Source organism: Sminthopsis crassicaudata, chromosome 3, assembly GCF_048593235.1.
Source record: "Sminthopsis crassicaudata isolate SCR6 chromosome 3, ASM4859323v1, whole genome shotgun sequence".
Lineage (NCBI taxonomy): Eukaryota > Metazoa > Chordata > Mammalia > Dasyuromorphia > Dasyuridae > Sminthopsis > Sminthopsis crassicaudata.
The window spans coordinates 514,950,745-514,966,936 of record NC_133619.1 but is presented as its reverse complement, the minus strand read 5'-3'; the positions used below and the strand labels follow the sequence as shown (position 1 = coordinate 514,966,936).

General features: G+C 39.8%; 1 long non-coding RNA gene across 2 annotated transcripts in view; it reads left to right on the top strand.

Annotated features, from left to right (window-relative positions):
- LOC141563275 (uncharacterized) overlaps positions 1-16,192 on the top strand; it is a 72,757-nt gene that overhangs the window by 50,921 nt on the left and 5,644 nt on the right. The gene's annotated exons all lie outside the window — the stretch shown is intronic.

The window sequence follows — 16,192 nt, the reverse complement described above, 5'->3', positions numbered from 1 at the left end:
GTTTTCCTAACTCCAGGCTCAGCATTCTAACCATTGTGTCCCTTGATGTATTGTAAAGGGCTCTATAAATGGAAGGACACAATAAGGATAGAAGTCAGTAATAGTAGTAATCATCATCATAGGTGCTAGACATTGGGTTGGGCACAAACATAAAACAAAAAGACATCTTTATCCCCAAGAGGTTTACACTCCATTGCAGGGGGGGGGGAGGGAGGGAGATACTAGAGATGAGAACATGGACCAGAGATGCAGCTAAACCAGAATGGAGGAGCACAAAGCAGCCAGACCACACTGAGTGATCTTGATAGTGATAATACTTGGAGGATCTAGAATCTTGTCAGTGGGGAGCCTCCTTCCATCAATATAGATCCCAACTGAATAGATCCAAGTCCCTTTGGAGGTTAAGTTTCACTATGTGGCCAACTTGGCAATAAACCTTGTGTCTATGTTGGTCATCAGATAGGAGACACATCCCTGTGCTCATATTTGGAAACTTTCTAGCTTAGTAGCCATTGACAATAGGCTAGATGCTGGGCTTTCTGTCACTGGAAGTCTTCCGGCTAAGGCGGAGTGACTACCTACTGGGGATGCTGCAATAAAGTTTCTTTTTTATATCATGAATTGGACCCTGGGTCATTGAGGCAGCTAGCTGGTGCAGTGAACAAAATATCAGGCCTGGAGACAAAAAGACTCATCTTTCTGAGTACAAATGGCAAACTACTCCAGTATCTTTGGCAAGAAAACCCCAAATGTAGTTACTGAGAATCAGACTCAACTGAAAATTGACTGAACAACATAGACATTGGGGTTCCTTCCTAATCCGAGATTCTGAGATGGTGTCCAAAAGTTTGGGATCATTTGCATGCCATGATAAGAACATGGAGTAGAATTGTGCAAGGAGGTTTGCTCCAGACCTTTTGATATTGCATGGATATCAATGGACTATAAGGGTTATCTATTGATTATTCTTCCAGATGCATTAACAAAATTTTATCTACAGAGTAGATGGAAATTGCAAGGAAGAAAATTAAGTTGAATATAAGGGAAAACTTCATAACATTGTAAAAGTAAAATGGATTTCTCGGGTAAGTCTCCCTGAAGGTCTTCAGGTAAAGCTGGTATCCACTTTTCAGGATGGCTCTTTGTTGGATTATAAGGCCAATAAAGGCTTCTTCCTCTGAAAATTCTGATTCTGGGAAATGACAGAAGCTGAAATATGATATGTATAGCAAAAGGGGAGAAAAATGATTTTTTCCAAGTGAGGTGGGATAGTGAACATAGAATATAGGGCTTAGAGTCAACAAGACCTAATTTCAAATTGTGCTATTATAGACACTAATTCTCAACCTCAGTTTTGTCGTTTATAAAAAGCAAAATAATCACACCTCCTTCACAGGGTCGTTCTAAGGATAGAAAGAAAGATACATGCATACATAAATAAATATATAGATATATACCTGTCATTGTGCATATATACCTACACATGTGCATGTATATACATCTATGTATAGGTATGTGTAGGTATATATGGGTATGTATATTTATGTATGTATATTTTTATATGTATATATATTTAAGCATCTATAGCAATATAAAAGAAAAAAATCCACAGAAATTTCAAGAATTCATGAAGAGGAGAACCAAGTTTTAAGGAAGCTTTTAACATGCAAAACCAATAAGAATGAAAAGCCTCATTTAGGTACAAAAAGCAAAGGGAACTATGTGATTAAATATTAGTTATCACCATGGAGACAGCAAAGGGTGATAATAAAACAATGGTGGCATTGTTTCAATGAACAAATACTCTAGTATAACCACAGTGGGGAAAAAGGGGAAATAGCAATATTCTTGATTAATAACTAAATGATACAAAGGGATTTTAGGGGATTTAAATGAGTTTTTTCCTAAATAAATAGTAATTATCTTTTAGTAAAACTACTAATCTTCATTCATTCCATTTTCATTCATCTTTTGTACACTCAAAGGAAATCTAAGCATTACCAAAAACAGAATCACCTCATTGTTAAGAAAAGCCAAGTTTATCACAGTTGATCATCACATCATCTTCTTATTACTGTGTACAATGTTCTCCTGTTTCTGCTCACTTCACTCAGATAACTGTTTTTCATTTAAGAAAAAAAATAAGATATACACATTAATTAAGAGCTTACTGGGGCAGCTAGGTGGCGCAGTGGATAGAGCACCAGCCTTGAATTCAGAAGGACCCAAGTTCAAATCTGGTCTCAGAGACTTAACACTCCCTAGCTGTGTGACCCTGGGCAAGTCACTTAACCCCAGCCTCAAAAAAAAAAAAAAAAAAAAAGAAGAGCTTACTATGTGCCAGGTATTTTGCTGATTGTAGAAGGACACAAAAATAAGAAGAAAAAAAAAGTATTTTAAGTCCCTCCCTTTAAGGAGTTTATGTTTTAATGGAGGAAGACCTCACACAAAAGGGAAATGAAAAGGAGGATGGGAGGGGAGACTAAGGTACCCTGTATTAAGTACTGGCCAGCCCTTCTACAAAATGGATGCTCCAGGAGGAAGTCGCCAATGAGAGAATTCATCCATGTTGGGGAAGAGTTTAATGGATCCTTGAAATTTCTGTGGATTTTTTTCTTTTATATTGCTATAGATGCTTAAATATATGCATATAAAAATATACATATATACATAAATATACATACCCATTTATATATGCACATATGTAAATATATATGCACAATGGCAGATATGTTTATATATATGTGTATATGTATGTATATGTATGTATCTTTCTATCTATCCTTAGAACAGCCCTGTGAAGGAGGTGAGATTATTCCATAGTGACCAGGCAGAAGAATGGAAGGAAGTGTGTTAGAGGGTGAGGAGGCTCTAGGCTCTGAGGGAAGTTCTAGGATGAGACAATAGCAGAGATATAATTTTAGAGCCTAGAAGATCAGGAACAGGGTTGGGAGGGGGAAAATATGAGTAGGCGTTCATAAGGGTTCTTTATCAAACTACCAAAGAAGTCTCTAATACAAAAAAGGTTAAAAACACCTGGTATAAAGGTATAACGGTAGTGTTTATTGATTGATGTTTTCAGAGAGATTGTGGTGAGTCATGTAGCCAGAGGGAAAGATAACCCCCATCTTCCCTTAATAGCCATGCAATGTCAAAACATCTAGTCCAGGGCCCTTTCCTGATCTTGTAAGCGTTTCTTAAACTTTTTCCACTTATGATCCTTTTTGCCTGAGAAATTTTTACAAGATCCCCAGCATATTGGTATATAAAGTAGGTAGATATACAAATGAAACATTTACTGATAATAAACCATAATTTTGCTTCTCCCACATTTAATTATGAGACACCATATTAGGTTGCAAACTACACTTTAAGAAGCTGAGTTCTAGAGGAGGACCAGAAGAACAGGTACAAGTTACCAGAGAACAAGGGTGTGGGTGGATTTTGACCTATACCTTATAAGGAGGAGCCCAATCAAGGGGATGATAGTTCCATTGAAGTATCAGACAAATTATTCTTGCCTCTCTGTTTTTTGAGGGAGGCCTCTTTAAGCTCCAGAAGCCCCCTGCGAGATAGACTTTCTCTGCTTTAGACTTGCCCACTCCTGTCTGGCAATGTCTCCCTACTCTGTGCCTTTTCTGGATGCCTACAAACTTAGAAGCTTTAATCAATTGATAAATGATCTCATGTTACGCCAGAACCTTGAGGGCCATTCAGTGGCTTTTACTGGCTGTGCTGTCAGCCACAATTAAATGTGGTTGAAGGAGATCTTGCCCCTCCCTATAAGACCCTTGTCCTCTCTCACATTGATAAATTGTCCTATTATGTGAAGAACAGAACCAAGGTATTCCTACATCTAAAGGAGGAGTGATTAGAGTCTTGTATCTAACAGTCTGCTGAGGATGGCTCTTACCAGATTTCAAGAGCTGGTTGTTAAATTTTTATCATGAGCATTTGCAAGTTAATTGTTAAATTTTCGCTGTTGAGCATTTTCACCTGGAATATTGGCAAATCAGAACTTGATTTATTGTTCTATTGATTGTCTAGACTAAAGAAAGTTATGAAGAACATGTTAATAATTAAGATTAAAATTAAAAGTATGTTATGAACATAGCACCTCCTCCCCATAGAATTACTTATTAAACATTTAACAGCATACCACTGTGTATAATACAAGAATATGGCTTCCCACCACATCATCAACCTCCTTCCTTTTGCTATGACCATCATCATACCTGAAATGGAGAAACTGACATGTCCTTTTCCTAGCAAATATTACATGACAGTATGTTTCTCTGTGGAACTACTCCTTTGCTTTGTCTGAACCTTCTCTTCCCCTACTTCCTTCCTCATGCAATTAGCTTTCTCAGATTAGGATTTATGCTTTCCTTTGTGTGAGATAAGATGTGTCTCAGTCAAAAGCTTGCTGCCTCTAGAATGGTTCTTGTCTATGGAAACCTTTTCAGTTCTCCTTCAAACTCAGTGGCACAGTGTTGAATCTGGAGTCAGGAAAACCTGGGTTCAAATTCTGTCTCAGCTATTTACTAAAAGTGTGTGATCATGAGCAAGAAACTCAACCTCCATTTGCCTCAATTTCTACATCTCTAAAATGTGGGAGAATAATAGCACTGTGTATGTAAAACTCCAGGTAAATGCTAGAGCTTATTATTATCTTTAAATCTCTCCACGCAGCTGCAATGGGTCTCTGAGTAGTGACAATGATCAAGATTAGAAGCAGAGAAACTTGTAAAAATAAAAATTGCTCTGTATGAATATCTAAGAACTCATGAAAAATTTTAAGTCCCAAAGGAATGAGCAGTAAGTGTGTTGCAGGAGAAAAAGCACAGGAATGGAAATTAAGAGGCCTAGATTTTTGTTGCAGGCCTAGTTATAATAATAGCTAACATTTCATATAGCACCCATTATGTGCCAAGTGCTTTACAATGATTATTTCATTTGATTCTCACAACAACCTATTATTACCTCCATTTTGCAGGTGAAGAAACTGAGGAAAACAGAGTAAGTAATTTGTCCAGGGTTACACAGCTATTCAGTGTCTGAGGCTGGATTTGAACTTTTGCTCCTTGAAGATTTGATTTTCCCAACTGCAAGCCTGGCGTTCTTGCCACTGTGCCTCCTGGCACTAATGTGCCTGTCACTGAGCCTATTTCCTCCTTTGCAAGATCACATAGTTGGACCATATGACCTGTTTCCTTCCACACCATAAAGGTTATGATTCTTAGCTCTTCCCTCTTATTCTCTGGACCTCATAGGAGATCCTCAGCAGTTTTGCAGTCATCCCACCTGCCCTCTTCACCTTCTGCCCAGTGACTTAGCATCATCCCCATTCTCAGCTAAGGAAACTCTTGATCCATGAAGGTCAGCATTTCCAAAGCTTAGAAGAGCTGCCCAGAGCAAAGAGAGGTTCAGTACGTCGCCCAGTGTGACACAGAGAGTATGTCCCTACTTCTCACTGAGCCCACGTTATTCTGGCTCTGAGACCAGCTCTCCCACTTTGCCATGCTCCCTTGAGCAAATCAGCCATTCAGCTACATTGAATAAACTCCTACTACAGGCTAAGTACTGGGGATTCAAAGAAAAGTTAAAGTTAGTACCTCCTTTCAAGGGGCCCACTAGTCTCTGGGGGAGACAACATGCAACAAGCTGGGTACAAAGAAGCCCCAACAAGGAAAATTGGAGAGAGTGTTGGAGGAAAGACACAAAGATCGAGGACTGGAAAAGCTTTGTGCAGAAGATACACTTTTGGCTGGGACTTGAAAGAGAACAAGGAAGGTCAGTGTGTGTCTGTGGTTCCACTTTTTGTATTCAGTTTGGCTCATCCTTTAAGCAAGATCTCAAATATTTTCTGAGGCTGACACAGGGAAGACACAAAGAGTATTCTAGGAGAGAGCTGGTGAAAATCCTCAGATTCAGGAGGTGGGACTGTCTTGTTCAAGGAGCAGATAGGAGGCCAGTGTCACAGGATCACAGAGAACATGAAAGGGAGTAATGTATAATGGAAATGGAGAAAGCAGTCAAGCTATGAAGGGCTTTACAAGCCAAATAAAGGATCTTCTATTGCATCCTTGAGATAATGGGGAACCACTGAAACAAAATCCCTTTCTGGCCCTAAACATTCTCTTGTAAAATGAAAGGATGAGAAGGGATGACCCATTCATATTGAGAAGACAAACCAGAGGAGAATGTCATTGCTGCTCCCTCTCCATTTGGATGGTATTCACTTCCAAAGGAAATTGGGGTAGATGCTCATAACCACAGAACACTTTTTTCATAGGAAAAACATTGAACTGTTTCCAAGTCAGCCCCAGAAAATGTTTGTGATTTTGCTTAAAAGATGAGCCAAATTGAATCCAAAAGATGGGACCACAGCCACAGCTCACCTCCAGCTGCAGTTCATAACAGGCAAGACCTTTCAGGAGACAACTTCATGGCAAAAAAACTGGCTTAGCCCGGGACAGAGTGGAAGGGGAAAGGAAGATGCAGCCCAGAGACCAGGCCAAGAAGCTTTCGGGTCTCATTAATTGTCCTCCAGATGTTAGCCACATCACTGACATCAGCGGTTTTGGAGCAGACAGGCATGGAGGAGTTGAAATTACAGCGCACTTCCTGGCCCAATTCTTTTTCAATTCTACTCAGAAGAAGGTGATTTTTGTGATGGTGATTTTTTTTTCTAAGACAGTTGTTGACAGCAGTCCTGGCTTGGACTTACATTCTGCATTTCTGGAGGAAATGACCAGTTTGGGATTGACTGCCTGCTCCAGTCAGAGGCCAGTTTTCACATAACCAATAAAGAGGCCAATAAAAATGGAGTCATCCATGCCAGCATTCCCACACAAAATCCCAAGGGATTTTCTCTGTTGGCCTTCCACTCCCCAAACCCCCTTGTCAGCACTACACAGGCGGCAGAGGGCAGCTCACTGCTAGAAAGGGGGAAGGTTCTGAAGCTAGAAGCCTTGGACTGGAATCTTTTTTTCTGCTCCCCACACCCTCTAGGGCCTCTGACATCCTCCCAAATCTGGCCTCAGTTTCTCTACTTGTACAATGAGAGCATTTGATTAGATGACCTGGTAGGATTTTACAGTGGATGAAACTGAGACCTAGAGCAAAAGTACTCAAGGGAAGTTTAAGGTCACCCATTTTTTAAGCTGCTGTGTCAGACCAAGACAGGCAAGACAGGTATCTGCTTAGGTCACCATGTTTAGGGGTGGGTTCAAATAATATACTTTTTCACATGACTTTTTTTTTTTGGCTGAGGCAATTGGGATTAAGTGATAGGGTCACATAGCCAGGAAGTATTAAGTATCTGAGGTCAGATTTGAACTCAGGTCCTGCTGACCCTCTAGTGCTCCATCCACTGCAACACCTAGCTGCTCCTCACATGACTTTTATAGAAGGGCAACTCTCTGGTTAGTGTTCAAGGCTTCTCACAACTTAACAGCAGTCTGCCTTACAGACCTTTTCATATATCATTGCCCACCATATACACACTATACTCCAACAAAAAATCAGCAGATTTCCCCTATGTTGTCATGTTTTTATGTTTTTATTCATATGATTTCCTATCCCAGGCAGTGATGTGGTACATTGAATAGAGTATCTGAGTCCAGAAGGCCTGAGTTCAAATGTGACCTCAGATTCTTGCAAGTTATATGATCCTAGATAAATCCCTTAACCTCTCAGTTTCAATTTTTTCATCTATAAAATAATAATAGTACCTGTGTCCCATGGTTGTGATAAAAATAAAATGAGATAACATATAAAGGGCTTTGCAAACCTTAAAGAACCATATAAATGTGAGCTTATTATTGTTATTATGATCACATTTCATTATAATATATGAATGAGATGAGGTCAGACTTTTCAAGACAGTTGTGAAAAACGAGTAAGGCTTCATCTATTTCAGAGTTGGAGTAGGCCTAAAGGTCTTTGAGCATTGACTCAAGGGCATACTTAAGTCCCTTTCCTGCTATACTCCCATGACATCATTTTCTCTCTATTTCAATCAAATATGGACAACTATGTACTTATTGGTCAAGTCCAATTTCTTGGGTAGTTCTCGAGCTCAACCCATATATGAATAAGATAAATAGTCAATGAATAAGCACCCTCTATAATTCGAGAGCTGTGGTAAGCACCAAGGATACAAAGAGAAATAAAAAAAATAAAAAGAAGGAGGGAAGAAGGAGAGAAACAGAAACAGAGAGACACAGAGCGGGGTGGGAAGAAGGGAGGAGAGAGAGAGAGAGAGAGAGAGAGAGAGAGAGAGAGAGAGAGAGAGAGAGAGAGAGAGAGAGAGAGAGGCAAAATAGGAAGAACAAGGAGAAAAAGATAGAAGGATGATGGATAAATAGATGAAAGATGAAGAGAGATGGATAGAAGATGGAAAGATAAAAAGGATGGATGGATAGAAGATACAAAGATGGAGAGATAGATGGAAGAATAGATAGGAGAATAAATGGATACAAAGATGGAAAGATAGATAGATAAATAGATGAGGGGAGAAGGAAGAAGATAGCAAGAGAAAGGGAGAGAAAGAGTGCACACATAAATTTATCAATCACTTATTTATCAGTCACAGTACCATGCACTGTGTACTAAGTAGAACATAAAAATAAAAGGAAGGAAGACAATCTCTGCATTCTAGTGGGAGAAGACAACATAAAAGGCATGGCTGGAAATGTAGACTCTGAATCAAGGAAGGCAAGGCAAAATATGACCTATCAAAGCTCAGGATGATTGAAGAGTGGAGCTCAATTTTCAAGTAGGGATGGAGTAGAGATTAGCCTTAGTACAGCCTGTTGGAAACAGCATGGCTAGAGATACCTCTAGTGTTATATACCTGACAAATGATCATCTAACCTTTCATTGAAGATCTCTTGTGAGAGGCAACTCAGTTCTCAAGCAACTTTCTCTACTTTTAGATAGTTCGAATTGTTAGAAAGGATTTTTATTTGTTTTCTTTTTCTTTTTGTTTTTGCATTCATCCAAAATCTTCCACTCTGCAGCTTCTACCCATGGGTTCTAGTTCTGCCTTCCAGCCTCAAGCATAATCTCTTTTCTACAACACAGGCCTTTCAAATGCTTAAGGAAGACTTTGATGACCTTTTTGAGTCTTCTCTTCTCTAGACTCAACATGCCCAATTCCTTGGATAAGATAGATCCTTAGCCAGCATGGTCTTGAGACCCTTTGCCATATTAGCCACTCTGAAAACTCCCTAGAGGAGCAAAAGCTGAATAGCAGCTTGTCAGAGATGGCGTCGAGGTGGCTTTTGTTTAAATAAGATAAAAGTTGGATGGATATGGCCTCTGAAGTTGCTCCACTTCTGAGGAACTGTGAAATTGCATTTGTACAAGGCAAATAAAAAGATTATGTGATGATCAAATGATGGGCTTGGCTCTTTTCAACAAAGAGATAATTCAGGCCAGTTCCAATGGACTTGTGATGGAGAAAGCCAGCTATATCCAGAGAGAGGGCTGTGAAGATTGAATGTGGATCAAACCATAGTATTTTTACCTTTTTGTTGCTGTTGTTTGCTTGATTTTTTCTTTCTCATGGTTTTCCCTCTCTCCCCGCTTTGGATATGATTTTTCTTATGGATCATGATGAATGTGGAGATATATTTAGAAGAATTACCTATGTTTTGGATTGTTTGCTGTTTAGGGTAGGGAGAGGAGGGGAGAAAGACAGAAAAATTTAGAACACAAGGTTTTGGAAACCTTGGAAAATATATCTTTGCATGTATTTGGAAAAACAAAAGGATTATTATTAAAAATTATAAAACATTATTTTTTTATTTAAAAAGAGGGGGGCAGCTAGGTGGTGCAGTAGATAGAGCAATAGCCCAGAAATGAGGATGACCTGAGTTCAAACCTAGTTCTCAGACACTTAACATTTCCTGATCCAGGAAGTGATCCTGGGCAAGTCACTTAACCCTGGTTGCCTCAGCAAAAAGAGAGAGAGAGAAAGAGAGAGAGAGAGAGAGACAGAGACAGAGACAGAGAGAGACAGAGAGACAGAGAGAGAAAGAGAGAGAGACAGAGACAGAGACAGAGAGATGGAGGGAGGGAGGAGAGAAAGGAAGGAAGGAAAGAAGGAAGGAAGGAAGGAAGGAAGAAAAAAAGGAAGGAAGGAAGAAAAGAAACAAAGAAAGAACGAAAAGAGAGAGGGAGAGAAGGGAGGGAAGGAAGGAAGGAATCCTTTCTGTCTCTCTTTCAGAGTAATGATCCTTGCCTTGACCGGTGCAGGATTTGAAATCTGAGGACCTGAGTTTTAAATGCAGCTTTGTTCCTTTCCTATTTATACAACGTTAAACTTATTACTTGATCTCAGTTTCCTCCTCTGTAAAATGAAGGAGTTAGACTGGTTGACTTCTAAGGCTCCTTCTCTCTCTAAATCTGTGACTCTCTTTATAAGTAGCCAGATGGTACAGTGGATAGGGTGCCAGGTCTGGAGTTAGAAAGACTCATCTTCCAGAATTCAATCTGCCCTTAGACACTTACTGCTATGTGACACTTAAACCATCTTTGCCTAGGTGTTCTCTTCTGTAAAATGGCTTGGAGTCAGGAAGACCTGAGTTCAAATCCAGCCTTAGATACTTACTACCTGTGTGATCCTGGGCAAGTCATTTAATCTCTGCTTCAATTATCTCAATTATAAAATAGTATAATAATAACACCTACTTCCCAAGGTGGTTGTGAGAATCAAATGAGATAATATTTGCAAAGTACTTAGCTTAAAGCTTAATAAATGCTTGTTTCCTTTCTTTAATCGCTGGAATCTCATATCAGAGATACTGTGTCTGCCCTATTTCTATGGGCTCAGTCCCTGGTGGCTCCTGCTGCCTGGCTCAACTGACATGCTCTGTTTTCCCTTGGTTTCCATTCCTGGGTTGAGACAGGGCCAGGATATCAGACCCTCCTCCCATGCTGGCTATCTGTTACTATTTTCAGCGGTCACCACAGGCTATCCCAGACCCAGCAGCTCCACCTTCTACTAGATTTTGTTTCATGAAAGTTAAAGCTGCAGCCCTGCCCAGGACGTGAAGCTCACCCAGCGAGATGCCCTAGAACCAGAGCTGAAAGGCAGGTCTCCTGACTCCCCCAGAGTCCCATGTTTTGGTTTTTTTTCCACTACCCCATTCAGTCTCTTTTCCATCTGTGTTGCAAATCCAAGCCAAGTACAGACAGCAGGCCTTCATAAGCTCACTCCCAAGGATTAAGTTTCTAGCTTCATTAGTCATGTCGGATGACATAGCCAACACGTTCAGCCAGCACCACAAACCCGTAAAAAGTTCACATGGGCCCGTCTCCTCGACTAATCAGAGGGACTACTGTGTGTGCGGCAGGCAGCCCGCGCACCAGCCAACCCCGGGGCTTCCAAATTGGTTTTGATTAATTACACAGACTTAGTTCTAATTGGTGCCAACATCACTGCCAGAGAGCTCATGGGGAAGCAGGATGTTATGCTTTCGTTCCCTCAAGTCACATAAAGTCATGAAAGATGGGGTAAAGAATCACTTGTAGTTCAAAATTTATTGACCGTGCAGACCCAGAAAACACAAACATCCCCATTCTGATTAACTCTGAAGCCAGCTTCCTCTGTTCGCTGAAGCCATGCAGGGGACTCTTCTGCACCACCAAAGCCATGAGCCGCTGGCTACTGCAGTGGCCTGTGACTGGATTTAGTTATAAAGCACCCACTCTGTGCTGAGTGGCCTCCAGCTTCTAAGACAGTTATAATTAAGTCCCTACTGTGTGAAGAGACATCTCCAGGCAGAAGTCTCTAAGGAATTTCTCTAATAATGATGATGATGATGATGATAACCACTTACTGTGTGCGGACACCTCCAAGCAGCAATCTCCAAGGCATTTCTGTTTGTGTGTCTTCACTCATGTGTATCAGAGGCAAGACACAGAGCTCTTCCTGATTCCAAGTCAGCGTTCTCTCTAATAATGATAATGATGATGATGATGATGATAACTAACATTTATTATAGGCAGTGGTACAAAAGCTTTGGTCTTTAAGACATAATCTATATAGAAAGATAAAAAAAAGAATGAGAGATGATGGAATTGTGAACACATCTGGCCATTCTGGAGAGCAATTTGGAACTATGCTCAAAAAGTTATCAAACTGTGCATACCCTTTGATCCAGCAGTGCTACTACTGGGCTTATATCCCAAAGAAATACTGAAGAAGGGAAAGGGACCTGTATGTGCCAAAATGTTTGTGGCAGCCCTCTTTGTAGTGGCCAGAAACTGGAAAATGAGTGAGTGCCCCTCAATTGGAGAATGGTGGAATAAATTATGGTAGATGAATATTATGGAACATTATTGTTCTGTAAGAAATGACCAACAGGATGATTTCAGAAAGGCCTGGAGAGACTTACATGAACTGATGCTGAGTGAAATGAGCAGGACCAAGAGAACATTGTACACAGCAACAACAATACTGTATGATGATCAATTCTGATGAATGTGGCTCTCTTCAACAATGAGATGAACCAAATCAGTTCCAATAGAGCAGTAATGAACTGAACCAGCTACACCCAGCGAAAGAACTCTGGGAGATGACTATGAACCACTACATAGAATTCCCAATCCCTCTAATTTTGTCCGCCTGCATTTTTGATTTCCTTCACAGGCTAATTGTACACTATTTCAAAGTCTGATTCTTTTTTGTACAGCATGTTTGGACATGTATATATATATATATATATATATATATATATATATATATATATATATATATATATATATATATATATATATATATATTGTATTTAATTTATACTTTAACATATTTAACATGTATTGGTCTTACCTGCCATCTGGGAGAGGAGGTGGGGGGAAGGAAGGGAAAAATTGGAACAAAAGGTCTGGCAATTGTCAATGCTGAAAAATTATCCATGCATATATCTGGTAAATAAAAAGCCATAATAACAATTAAAAAAAAAAAAAGAATGAGAGAGAGAGAGACAGAGATAAAGATCCAGGAGTAGCTAAGTATTGACATAGTGCACAGAGCACAGGAACCAGGAAGATGGAAGTTCAAATCGAACCTCAGACATTTACAGGACTCTGGGCATGTCACTTCACTTCTGTTTGCCTCAGTTTCCTCATTTGTAAAAATGGAATAACAATAGCATTTACCCCCCAGGATTGTTGTGAAGATCAAATGAGATATTTGTAAAGCACTTAACACAGTGCCTGGCATAAAGCAAACACTATATAAAAATTAACAATAAGGAGGAGGAGGAAGAAAAGGAGGAGTAGGAAGAGGAGGAGGAGGAGGAGGAGAAGGAGGAGGAGTGCTGACTTAGAGCTGGGATGACCCGTGTTCAAGTCAATCCTTTGATATTTGCACATAAGCTGTGTGACTATAGGCAGGTCACTAGTCTGACTGGTGCCTTGGAAATCCTCTAAGACTAGTTGCAAATGACTTGCTGGATCTACATAGTATAACAAACAGGTGGAGAGAGTTCTTCATACTAATGAAATCATAAGACTAGAATAAAAATAAAAGGTTAATGGGACTCTGAGCTAGATGCCTCAAGGTTTAAGTTTTTGCTCCACTACCATACAACAATGTACAAATAAGTCTCTACCTCCCAAGCGTTTGAGAGAACTTTTTAAGATCTTAAGTTTCAGAGAAGTTGTTGATCTGTACCAAGGGAGGGAATTTCCACATCAGAGTCCCCTATGTTGATGCAAACCTAAGTCAAACCAAAAAAGAAATAATTAAATTTTGGGATATGATTTCTAATGAAATCTCCTGCCCCAATAGCAGATAAGAACAAAGTGTATAACAATACTTAGTGGTAACTGGCAGGAACAGTCAGGAAAAATGCAGCTGGGGTTAGAGGGGTACTGGTGCAATTCCTGGAGGCAGGAAGACCTGAATTCAAATCCTGCCTGAGACACTGGCTCTAGGTAACTCATTTCATTTTTCTCAGCTTTATTTGCTTCATGATAATATGAGCCAACATATGTAAAATGCTTTGCAAACCTTAAAGGTTTTTATTATAATTGCTAGCTGTTATTACTTAGCAGCATCTACGGGCACAGTAAAAAGAGAATCAGGTCTGGAGTCAGGAAAACTTTTCTCCCTTAGTTCAAATTTGGTCTCAGAAATTTACTAGTTGTATGACTGTGGTCAAATTAATTAACCCCATTTGCCTCAGTTTTCCCATCTGTAAAATGAACTGGAGAAGGAAATAGCAAACCACTTCAGCATCTTTGCCCAAAAACAAACAAACAAACAAAAAACAAACGGGGTCCATGAACAGTGGGATACAACTGAACAACAACAAAATTATTACTTCTCTTGGAATATATGAGTTCAGAGAAAAAATCACTTTTATTTTGGGATGGGTGGGATGGACTTTGGGACAGAGGAAGCAGCACCTGATCTGAGCTTTTAAGTAGGAAAAGGATTTCAACTAGCCAAAATGAGAAGAGAGTACTGATTGGAAAGCCTTCTCTTCTGGCACACGTCTGGTGATGGCGTGGGTGTGTCTCTGTCTGCCAAGGACCAGCCTAGTTCAGAGAGGTTCCTCATCACCAGAAGGGTGCCTCCCTACCTCCCACCAGGGAATGGCTGTTTTTGGTCACAGCAATTCAAAAAACTTTCTACTAAGGTGTCAAAGGGTTGGGATTTGTGTCACTGGTAGGAGGGCCTCCCATGATGAAGTAATAGTTCCTTTAAAAATTTATGGGATTGCAGCATCACAGGGGAATATGAGCTTCAAAGGACCTCCCTCACTCTCCAACCTGTACCAGTGTCTGAAATTCCATCATTAGAGATCCATTCCTTTAAGTTAAGCATCCATGTACACATTTAATCATCCAAACAGATATTATTTGAGCATGCTTATCATTTATTCCCTGTCCATTCATTCATTCAACGAACACTTCTTCTTAGTCCTTCCTTTCCCACTGATTTCATCACTGTGGGGAACATTCACTCAGGAAACTCCCTGTCCCAAAGGAGATTAGCCCTTGTTCTCCAAGTGCCTTGGAGAGCTTTAGAGGGTTACATGGGGACACCACGTGGCTAAATGCTTGTCCAGGGTTACAAGGACAACAGGCAGAAGTTGAAATCAGATCTTCTTGATGCTGAGGATAATCTATTCACTTTTCCATTTCCCTTCTCAAAACAATTTTTAAGCACTTAAAATATAGTAATGCTTACATTTCTACAGTATTTCTTGGCTGCAAAGAACTTTATCTCCATTCTTACTCCATAGTTATGGCAAGTCTATGAGGCAGGTAGTGAAAGAATTATTATTTCTGCTTTACAGATGAGAAATGTAAGTCTGAGATTTTTACATGATTTACCCAGAGTCCCAGATTTATAAGTGATGAAGCTGAGACTAAACTCCAGATATCTCTTTCCTCTTTAACATGCTGTATTCATGTTATTCATAATGTGTTATGCTTGGTGCTAGGGAAATAAGGATTAGAGACCATGCCATATAAGGAGCACTGGAAGAAACTTGGAGTATTTATCCAGAAGAGAAGATGTAGGGAAGATGTAATAGCTAGGTTCAGGTGGAAGAAAGATTCAATTTGTTCTGCTTGACCCCAAAATTAGAATAACTGGGAAGCTGTAGAAAGCCATATTTTAGGTTGAAGTAAGGAAAAAGCTCCCTGACAATTAGAGCTTTCCAAAAGTGGAATGGTCTGCTCTTGAAAGATAGCGAATTGTGCGTTATTGGAAGTTTTTGTGTGGAAATTGGATGTCTACTTATCATAAATTTTAGAGAAGAGATTCCTGCTAATGTATGGGTCAAATTAGGGTAACTAGATGATACAGTGGATAAACTACTGAGTTTACCATCAGGAAGACCTGAGTTCAAATTTGGGCAAGTCACTTAGCCCTATTTGCCTCAGTTTACTCATCTGTAAAATGGCAAACCATTTCCTGTATCTTCTTCAAGAAAATCCCAAATGAGATCATGATGATTTGGACAGGATTGAAATAACTGAACTAGATGGATCAGATTGAATCTCTCCTAAGTTTCTTTCCAACCTTGAGTTTCTGTGATCTTAAGGAAGACTTTCTGGAGGAGGTGTTATTTGGCACCTAAGCTTATCTTTAAAAGATGGGCAAGATGCTAATAGTCAGTGGGGATGGAATTTCAGGGGCAAATGAGGCTGAACAAAGTTG